The sequence below is a fragment of the Canis aureus genome, chromosome 13 (genome assembly GCF_053574225.1).
Source record: "Canis aureus isolate CA01 chromosome 13, VMU_Caureus_v.1.0, whole genome shotgun sequence".
Taxonomy (NCBI): Eukaryota; Metazoa; Chordata; class Mammalia; order Carnivora; family Canidae; genus Canis; species Canis aureus.
In genome coordinates, this window is record NC_135623.1 from 34,928,705 (window position 1) to 34,939,809 (window position 11,105).

Genomic DNA, 11,105 nt, shown 5'->3' on the forward strand with positions numbered 1-11,105 from the left:
CCTCACACTAACACCTATTTAAGTCAGATGGTAATACCTGATACATCACGTTGAGTTTTCAGCATAATTTTAAGTAAAGGGAAAAAAAAAAAGTCTGAAGATGCAAAGAAAGCATCAGAATCAGACCCAAAATGTAAAGATACAGGAATTATCAGCTCAGGAATTTAAATCAACTATGATTAATAAGAGCTCTATTGGAAAAAGTAGGTAACATGCAAGAATAGAGAGGTAATATAAGCAGAGATATGGAAACTCTAAGAGAATAAAAAAGAAATGCTGGAAATTAAAAACACTGTGACAAAAATGAAGAATGTCTTTGATGGGGTTATAAGATGACTGAAAATGGATGTGTTTGAAGATGGATCAACTTCCCAAACTGAAATTAAAATAAAATAATAATGATTATGATGGTAATAATAATAAATCATCTAGGTCTTAAAAGACAATGTCAAAAGATATAACATGTATAATAGGAACGTAAGAAGAAGACAGAGTGGAAGAAATACTGGAAGTAATGGCTGAGAACTTTCCAAAATTAATGGTAGAAATCAAATGACAGATTTCAGAATTTCAGAGAATACCAGATAGGATAAATTACAGAAAAGTATGTACCAAGGCATATCATATATATAAAAACCAAAAGCAATGAGATAATCTTGACATAATTCAGAGGAAAAAACCCCACCAACTTATAGTAGGACAAGGATAAGAATCTGAGAAAGCTTGTTGGCAGAAATTACGTAAACAGAAAGAGTGTGAAGTGAAATATTTAAACTGTTAAAATTAAAAACAAAACTCTCACTAACCTAGAATTTCTTAACCAGGCAAAATACACTTCAAAAAACAAAACAGGGGATCCCTGGATGGCTCACTGGTTTGGCGCCTGCCTTCAGCCCACAGCGTGATTCTGGAGTCCCAGGATCGAGTCCTGCATCGGGCTCCCCGCATGGGGCCTGCTTCTCCCTCTGCCTGTGTCTCTGCCTCTCTCCTTCTCTCTGTGTATATCATGAATAAATTTTAAAAATCTTAAAAAAAAAAAAGCAAAAAAAAAAAAAAACAAAACAAAAACCAGGAGAAATGTTCTTTCAGATAAACAAAAAATGAGGGAACTTATTACCATCAGACATGATCTGTAAGAAATACTTTATAAAGTTCTTTATTCAAGAAAGAAAATTATATTGGTTCATGCAGTGAATTGAATAGTCTCCCCCAAAAGGGTGTGTCCAAACCCTAGGATCCAGTACATGTGAATGTGACTTGACTTGAAAATATAATTTTTGCTTATGTTATTAAGGATGCTGAGGTGAGATTATGGGGGATTAAGTATGGGACCTATATCCAATGACTTGTATCCTTTATAACCAAAAGTAGAAAACGATGGCAAGGATGGATCTACTAGCCAAAGAAAACTAAGACTCACTGGTAGTCACTACATTCCAGGACATAGGCACTGGGCAGATTGTTCCTCCAAGCCTCCCGAAGGAATTACCCCTGCTCACACCTTGATTTTGGATTTTTGGCTTCCGAAATTGAAAGAATAAATTTCTGTTGTTTTAAGCCACCAAGTTCATAGTAATGTGTTATGGTTGCACTAGGAAATTAATATACATTCTGGTATTAAAAAGTAGAGTGCTATGGTTGCAAATATCTACAACATTGGATATGGCTTTAGAACTGGACAATGTGTATAGGCTGTAAGTATTTAGATGGACATGATAAAAAAAAAAGCCTCAACCCTACTGAAGAAGTGGGTAGAAATATGGCTGTTAAAGGTGACTGGTAAGAGTTCAGAAGGGAGTGAGGAACATATTCGAGACAGGAGCAGCAGCAGCTCTTGTTAGCAAGTGGCATTAAGCTTGGCTGAATTTATTCTACTGTTGAGTGGAAAGCAGAATTTGTAATAAATATATGCAATTAACTGAGGATATTGCCAAGCAAAATGTTAAAGCAGCAGCCTGGTTTCTCCTTGCTACTTATAGTAAAATGTGAGAGGATAGAGATAAATTGCTAAGCAGAAAGAAACCAACATTTGATGATTTGGGAAATTCTTAGTCTAACCGGATTGCAAAGGAAGCTTATATTAGGAAATCCGACCTTGGAAAAACGTGCTCTGAAGAGACGGCAAGGGTGTGGCTTGAAAATCTTTTACTGAAAAGATTAGGTGTGTGATGCATGGATCTAGACAATCATCTAAGCAGAAGCCAGGATTAGAGACAAGTTTATCCAGGAAGGATATATAGAAAATTCTTATATAATGTTTTTGGCTTTTATGAATTACATGGAAGACAGATAAGGTATTCTGGAAATGTTATATCATCAGAAACACTGCCAGAAAGAAGGTTTTGGGATTCCTGAATTTTGACTTCTTCTCTGTGAAAGACACTGTTAAAAGATTGAAAGTCACAAGCCACAGACTAAGAGAAGATATTTTTAAAATACATATTTGATAAAGGATTTATCTCCAAAATGTACAAAAAAGTCTTAAAAGTAAAAAATAAAAAAAAACAAAAGTAAAAAATAAAAAAAAAACAAATAAGAGTAAAAAATAAGAAAACAAAACAAACCCATTATAATGGGGAAAATGTTAGAACAGACACCTCACCAAAGAATACATACGGATGTCAAATAAATATAAAATAGCTGTCATCATTTTTCATTAGGGAATTTAAAATTGAAACCATAATAAAATACTACTATGTCTATTAGAAAGGCTAAGATTAAAAAAAAAAAAAAAAAAAAGCCCAGATAATACCAATTGCTAGCTAGAATGCAGAACAACAGAAACTGTCATTCATTCCTGGTGAAAGTATAAAAAAGATACAGGCACTATGGAAGATCTGTGGTAGCTTCTTATAAATGTAAACAGTTTTGCCATATGATCTAGCAATCACACACGTAGGTATTTATCCAATTATTTTGGAAACCCTCATGTCCATGAGAAAATGTCTGCAGATGTGTTTTTAGCAACTGTCTTCATAATTACCTAAACTGGAAGCAACCAACATGCCTTTCAATAGGTGCATAGATAAACATTGTACATCTATACACTGGAATATTATTCAGTGATAAAAGGAAATGAGCTATCAAGTCACATAATGACCTGCATGAATATCAAATACATATTCTGACGTGAAACAAATGTGAAAATACTAAATACTATGTAATTCCAACTATATGATGTCCAGGAAAAGGCAAAACTACAGTAAAAAAGATCAGTAGTTTTGAGGGTTGTGGGTAGAAGAGAATGATGAGTAGGTGATATAAAGAGAATTTTTAGTGTGGAAACTATTCTGAATAGTATAGATGCATGACATCATGCATTTTCCAAAATTATGTAATTTTATAGTACAAATAGTAGAAAGAACCCGATTTTATTATTATTATTATTATTATTATTATTATTATTTGCAAAAAAGGAACAAAATAAACAACAACAAAAACTATACATAAACCCCATACTCTGGTTGACAAATTTGTTCCATGGAAGGGTCTGGGGTAACAATTCTGATCTAATATGCATTTTAGAATTAAACAAGTACATAAATGGTGATGATGAGAGCCAAGTTTATTTTTGGAGGAGGAGTTTGCCAATAAGCAGGAGCAAGAGGCTAGACTTATCCATGAGACAACATTAGAAGTGGGAACGGGGTATGAACTCATGTTTAGCACTAGATAGATACAAGTGTTAACGTGTGCATATGCACATGCTTACCCAGGTTACTATACATCCATCTATTTTCTTCCTCTTTCAGCTGAAATCATCTAGTAGTAATGACACTTCTGAAATGAGGATCACACCTAGTAGTCAGATCTTGGTTCCTAAAAGAATTTTCCAATAAATTAACCAACGATTTTTTGGAAAACAGCTTCCTCTCTAGTACTAAGGAAGGAAATGCATAAAGATGAATCTAGAGCATCCTATAGTGCTAGAAAATAAGAAAGTGCCCACAGAGGGAAAAAAGAAAATAACAAAAGAGAAAAGAAGAAAAGAAAAGAAAAAAAAAAAAAAAAACAAGATGAGGTTATGTCAAAGGGGCACAGAAGCCAACTGGAAGAAATGCTAATGGCCAAAGCTGGAAGCATTTAGACAATAAAATCAATGAAGCAGGATTGGATTATAACCCAATGTATAAAACAGATATCTATGAGTACATACTGGTCTCAGATATCCACATAGAATTAAAAAATCAGAATCAGATATTTCAAAAAAGGAAGTAATTTGATAGTAGTTATGTATACAGTGCTGACTACAAAATTTATATATTCTAACTAGACCTCTCATTTGGAACTCACTGTCTCCACTACTAGACAACTCTAATCCACTTATCCAACCCAAAAAGCTACTTCTCACACGCTCCCTATTGCTCTGGCTACTTGAAGATACCCTTTATTATTCACTTTTATAATAGTGCACATTCAATATATCTGATAATTTTATTGTTTATAGCTTCAAGTATAGTCCGAATATCACCATTTAAAAAAAAAAAATCAACTCCACTGATATTATCATGCAAGAAATCAGCATCTTCTTGGATTATCCTAAAACCTCCTAACTGGTTTAGATATGCCCCAGCCCTCCTTCCATTTGTTCTTAACAAGGAGCAGAATGATCTTTTTATAGTTATATATAAATTTATTTCCCACTAAAAACCATCAAATGTCATAACTCTATAATAAAATTCGATATTCAATGGTATAATTCTATATGTGCTCTTCAACATTTCCTTAACTATTTTTATTTGCATTTCAATATTTCAGTATATGTAAGAAAGATCTTGTCAAGTTTCACTATATATCAAATTTTATATGATCATCATAAGGGTGGCCCTTTTGGCAATTTTCAATAGTTGTTTAGGAGAATTTTGTTGGATTTTGTAAGGTTTTATATATTCAAGACTTGGTTTCAAGAATATCATTATGCAGTTCCATTCTCTATGACTGAAAAAAATGAAAATAATCTTTTATTTCTCTGGTATAGATTTAATAAGTTTACTTCTTGCAAAAATAAGGTAATGTGACCTTTCCATATGCTCTTTCTTCCCCGTAGAAGGTAATTTCTATCAAATAAAAATAAAAATAATCAGGATAAGTAAGTGTTCACTATAGGCATCTGTTCATTTTTCATCATTACGGTACAAGTAAAGGATTATATGAAGATTAGTCTTTGATTTTAATTTAAATGGATTTTACTGGTAAATTGGATTTTGTTATGCTTCATAAGGATATATTTTGTATAGCAAACTGAATTGCCTACCTTTACAAATTGATATGAATCAGGAAAGAAACTTCATTTCATGCAAACTTTTTAATATCTAGGCAGAAATGTAAAATTTACTCTTGCAATCATCTGTGGTTCTACTGCATTAAGAATTCTATTTATCTAAGCAAGCAGAATAGCTTGCATTTAGGCATGCCCCTCTGCGCTTCTCTACAGTATTATATGTTAATATATTTAATCTATTCAACATCTTTGGATGTTTTAAACATAATCACATGCATTTATTCTAGGGCTTGGATGTACTTATACTACCTGTAATGAATTTGACCTATAAGCAGAAGCTCTATAAGCTTTTACCTAGTAACATACATAGAATTAGCATCATAAACTGTTTTCTCAGAAATTTGCATTTCTAACTCTAAATGATCAATCTTTTTCCTCCATATTAAACATATGCAGAACTCTAAACACTTTGATTTTTTCCAGTTTTTTAAGTCACCATTTTATTATAAACTCTCTAACTCTTTCCCCACTTAAAATGTCAATCAACTATTAGAAATATTTCCACATTGATTACAATTCCTATAGCATTAAATTAATTAGACATGAAAGCATATAATATTTTTTGTTAAGTTTTTATTTGAATTCCAGTTAGTTAACATATGGTATAATATTAGCTTCAGGTGTATAATTTAATGATTCAACACTTAAATAGAACAGCAGCTGCTCATCACAGAAAGTATCCTCCCCATTTATCCCCATCACCTAAAAGTATATAATCTTTTTTTTATTTTTTAAATTTTTTTTATAATCTTAATTTACAAATGAAAGCTACACAGAAATACTATCAATACTACATGTATCAAATAAGTAGCATTCAACTCTCCTACAGAATCTGCTCATTGCAAAACCAATGCTAACTCTTCCTCTCCCCACTCCTGGTTAACAAGTGCCAGTTAAATCGGAGAAACCAATTATACATTGCTGGTGTCAGATACTATTTCTTTGCTAATAACAATGTTTTTTCTTGGGTGCATTAAGACAAAAGTTTGTTGGGCAACAATATGCTAAATTAACACAAGCTTCTTCACAAATCCCAGGGATGGATTATTTGTCTAAATCAAGTATGGTAATTCTATCTCCTCTACTATTGGTTAGGAAAGTATGACCTGAGTCTGATCAATGATTCATAAGAAATCTGATGGATAGAATTTTGAGAAATCTAATTCTTAATTTTAAGAAAAAAGAGACAAGACACAATGCTAAAATACTTTGCCCTTTCTTCTTTTTGCCTTAAATGTAATAGAACTTTGGAAGCCATCTTTAGGTAATAAGGTTACAAACCTAAATACAAAAAAAACAACATAATTTATTAGAAGGATTTAGTAAGAGCCTTATTATTAACCACTGAATTATTTCATGAAAATTAAAACTATTTACATATAGATTCCCTGTTAGGTGAAATAATAAAATGTCTCTATTTCTTAATATTTTGTTCTAATACTGTACACTTATCCTAATTCATATAGTTTCTTTTACTGTTTGAAAGTTGGGATCCTGGACAGCCCAGTGGTATGGCAGTTTAGCACCGCCTGCAGCCCAGGGCATGATCCTGGAGACCCGGGATGGAGTCCCACATTGGGCTCCCTGCATGGAGCCTGCTTCTCCCTCTGCCTGTGTCTCTGCATCTCTCTCTCTCTCTCTCTCTGTGTTGCTCATGAATAAATAAAAATAAAATCTTTAAAAAAAACCCACAAAGTTGGGATCCCAAATAAGAAACATAATTAACAATGACTAATATTGTGGGTAACAATAAAAATAATAGCTAAGATTTATTATACAATTGTTATGGTTCAATCTCCTTTTACATAAGTTATGTTCTGTAATTATCACAATAACCTTATAATATATGTAACTTTATTATACCTACTTTATGGATGAAGAAAAAGAGACACAGAGAAGTAGAGAAAGTTTCACAAAGACTTGAAATTATAAACTCACATCAACATAATCTCACCCTAGTACTCCAGCTCCTTGCTTTTATTAAGGGGGTACTATCAAGAATGCTAAGGTAGGGACAGAGAGGCTTGTGATTATATCACATAATTAAAACAAAAGGCAAGGGGATCCCTGGGTGGCTCATCGGTTTAGTGCCTGCATTTGGCCCAGGGCTGATCCTGGAAACCCAGGACTGAGTCCCACATCCGGCTCCCTGTGTGGAGCCTGCTTCTCTCTCTGCCTGTGTCTCTGCCTCTCTTTCTGTGTGTCTCATGAATAAATAAATAAAATCTTAAAAAAAAAAAGTTTAGCAAAATTAAGGCTAACTTTAAAAATAAATAAACAAAACAAAAGACAAAAGGCTCAAGAAAACATATTTTTAAAATAAAAAATACAGAATAAAGCTGAAAAGTTGTACCATGTTACAAATTTTCTATTACTATTACCTTGCAACGTATATACTGGATATTTTACTTCAGTTAAAGAATAAGAATAGACCTTTTAAGATTTTATTTAAATGCTAGTTAACATATAGTGTGGTATTAGTTTCAGGAGTAGAATTCAGTGATTCATCACTTGCACATAATGCCTGGTGCTCATTACAAGTGCCCTCCTTAAATCCCATCACCCATTTAGCCCCCCCACCACTCACCTCCCCTTCAGCAACCCTGTTAGTTCTCTAGTTAAGAATTTCTTATGGTTTGCCTCCCTCTCTGTTTTTATCTTATTTTATTTTTCCTTCTCTTCCCCAATGTTCATGTTTTGCTTCTTAAATTCCACTGAAGTGAAATGATATGGTGTTTGTCTTTCTCTGCTTTACTTTGCTTTAGCAGAGTACGCTCTTGTTCCATCCATGCCATTGCAAATGTCATTTTTTTGATGGCTAAGTGAGATTCCATTACATATACATACCACATCTTCTTTATCCATTCATCAGTCGATATACATTTGACCTTTTTCCATATTTTGGCTATCTTGGATAGTGCTGCTATAAACACTGGGGTGCATGTGCCCCTTCAAATTGGTATTTTTGTATCCTTTGGATAAATATCTAGTAGTGCAATTGCTGGGTCACAGGGTCGTTCTATATTTACCTTGTTGAGGAACCTCCATACTGTTTTCCAGAGCAGCTTGCATTCCCACCAACAATGTAAGTGGGTTCCCCTTTCTCTGCATCCTCACCAACATCTATTGTTTCCTGACTTGTTAATTTTAGCCATTCTGACTGGTATGAGGTGGCACACATCATTATCATTCTTTTAATTTAAATTCAGTTAATTAACATATAATGTATTATTAGTTTCAGAGGTGGGGTTCAGTGATTCATAGTTGTATATAACACACAGTGCTTATTACATCAAGTGCCCTCCTTAAAGCCCTGTTACCCCATCCTCTCAACCCCCTCCCTTCCACCAACCCTCAGTTTGTTTTCTATAGTTAAGAGTCTCTTCTGGCTTTCTTCCTCTCTGATTATTTTTATTTTTTCTCCCTATTTCTGTGCTTCTCTGTTTTGTTTCTTAAATTCCACATATGAGTCAAATCATGGTAATTGTCTTTCTCTGATTGACTTATTTCACTTAGCATAATAGCCTCTAGTTCCATCCATGTCATTGCAAATGGTAAGATTTAAATTTTTGATGGCTGAGTAATATTCCATTATATATTATATATATTAATATATAATATATATATCACATCTCTATCCATTCAACTGTCCTAGACAGTTATATCATTGTGGTTTTTATTTATATTTCCCTGATGATGAGTGATGCTGAGTATTTTTTTATGTGTTTGTTAGCCATGTATATGTCTTCTTCAGATAAATGTCTGTCCATGCCTTCTGCCCACCTCTTAACTAGATCTTTGGTTTATTGAGTGTGGAGTTTGATAATTTTTCTACCAATTTTGGATACTAACCCTTTATATTATATGTTATTTGCAAATATCTTCTCCCATTCTGTAGGTTTCCCTTTAGTTTTGTTGATTGTTTCCTTTACTGAGCAGAAGATTTTTATCCTTATGAAGTTCCAGTAGTTCATTTTTGCTTTTGTTTCCCTTGCCTCTGAAAGTGTCTAGTGTAAGAAGGTGCTGGGCCTGACGTCAAAGAGGTTGAGCCTGTGTTCTCCTCTAGGATTCTGATGGGTTCCTGTCTCACATTTAGGTCTTTCATCCATTTTGAATTTATTTTGTGTGTGGTGTAAGAAAGTGGTTTAATTTCATTCTTTTGCATGTAGCTATCTAATTTTCCCAATACCTTTTGTTGAAGAGATTGTCTTTTCCATTGGATATTCTTTCCTGTATAATCATAGACTTTTAAAATTCTTATCATACAGGGCATGTGTTGCAATCTATGTTTGGGTTCATTTTTCTTGCATAATCCAAGAAATTGTAAATCATGCCAAAGCCAGTTGTTTTGCCACCACCAAATGGATTCTGAATCCAAATATGAAGGTGGCATTTGGTGTGGTTTTGTACATTTTGGATAGTTTTTCCCAAATTTCTGTCTTAGGCACTAATGCCTTTCCAGATTGAAGGACATTAATGACCATCTGTTTCTGCTAAAGTAGTTGGATGATCATGAACTTCCTGGTCCGGATGGTTACTATGTTGTTCATAATCACAGCCAAGCTTCAAGCAGCCAGGGAGGAAGAGACTATGTTTTTGTAACTTTCAATTTTAGTCCAGTATACTTCCCTGAGCAAGTGATAGAACATCTATATTTTTTATTCTGCTTGTGAAACATATTAACAGGCATTAGAAAAATCTTAGAAATTTCACTAACTGCAATACATAAATAAACTTGAATTTGTCATTCAACATAACTCTTGGACACATTCTTTCAAGAAATATGCCATAATGACGACATATTATATTCAAAATTTTTAATTAGAAGAAACATCTACCATTAGTTGAGGAACATATGAATCTAAAATCCCAAGTCAAATTTCATGACTTGAATTTCACAAAAGGTGGGTAAAATAAGAATGAATATAATCATTTCTTATTCCCCCATAGGCTACAGTCTTATTTATCAAAATATCAAATTATAGGAAAGAAAACATATGAGCCACCTTTATCATCCTTGAAAAAGTACAGAGAACCAAGTACAGTTCATCTATAAAACAGCAATTTATCTTTTATATAATCTCCCGAGATCCTATTGCTACAATATGTAACCCTGAACTTTTGATCTGGTGATCTTGCATCTTATTATGTAATAAACAACCATCATTACCTTTTTTCATTTCTCCTACGAGAATTTGCATCTTTCTCTTTATGATTCTGCCTCTGCCTCTCCTCAGGTAATCACATATTGATATTATGATTATTTATATATATATAATATACATATATTATGTATTAGCCACAGTAAGTCATGAAACACATAAAATATTCCAAGGTAAGTGCATATTAATACCATGTTGTAACTTCTAATTTGTGAATAAATTAAAGACTAATCTATAATAATTCTTATCTTTATCATGTGATTGTATTGTTTTAATACATTTCTGATTGTTTTCACATTTATTAAAAATAAGCTTTTTTTTACTAACTCCATCCAAATTAATTATATATTCCATGTTTTTACTTTTAATTATAGTTATGCCACCACAATAGTTATTCACTGGAAAGAAATTATAAGGTATTAATGAAAGTGTTTGTGTATCATACGTTACATTTTATTTTATATAGAACATTGTCATTTAAGGAGCCTGGCTCGATATTATGATATGAGAGCTCAAACAAACAAACACAAAGATTGGGGAAATGTCTATGCTTTTAGGGACCACACAGAATTGTATTTATGGATAATAAAAAATATTTTCAGGCTGTTGCTTAGCAACCTACAGGCAAAGAAAAATTTGCATCAGTGCTTAAAGAATAAGGG